The sequence below is a fragment of the Echinococcus granulosus genome (genome assembly GCF_000524195.1).
Source record: "Echinococcus granulosus chromosome Unknown EG_S00069, whole genome shotgun sequence".
Taxonomy (NCBI): Eukaryota; Metazoa; Platyhelminthes; class Cestoda; order Cyclophyllidea; family Taeniidae; genus Echinococcus; species Echinococcus granulosus.
In genome coordinates this window covers 225,964-226,708 of record NW_020170449.1, presented here as the reverse complement: position 1 = coordinate 226,708, position 745 = coordinate 225,964, and positions in this window count along the sequence as shown.

Here is a 745-nt window from a genome sequence, read left to right as displayed (position 1 = left end):
CCCAATAAAACGCAAAACCTCGTAACTTCTAACTGATATCTTATAATACACGTCACTATACTGAGCCCAACGCCACCTTACCGCACCACACCACCACAGCCTACACAATCCGCTCGTTCCGACTTCACCTCCGAGTGATGCGCATCCCCTCACTTTAGCATCAGCATTTCGTGTGTGCTAGAGTTGGGAAATAAAGTGAGACGGGTAGACAGAAACGGTGTTGGGTAGGGATGTTATGCCTACTGCTAGAGACACAAGCCTTTGTTATCAGCGAAAATGGCATCATGGTTCTGTCTGGTTGTTAAAGGATGCCAGATTGTGGACAGTGATTTACTTCGGAATTGCAGAGACGAGGAATTTTTAGCCTGCTTACCAAAAAATAGAAAGCTGAAGTCCACCCTTTCAATGTCAGCCTTAATCGCTGTTTTTTTAAACCGACTTAAAATCAACAACGCAGGACACAAAGCATTCTATAAAGAAAAATGTCAGTTACGAAAATTTTCTAAGTGCCATGTCATTTAAGATTTTAGTTCCCTCATTTTTCCCAAATCAGATCAGAAATTCTTCCAGTCTCTTTATATCACATATTAACACAACTTTTTAATTTAACGATTAACGAGCTAGCTTTACCTCTTTCTAGAGATATTTCGCATTTTCGACATACTACTTATTTAAGTGGCCACGGTGTATTACAGATTTTGTTTTTCTGATTTGGCTGATTGCATAGAAAAATTTCAAATAATTT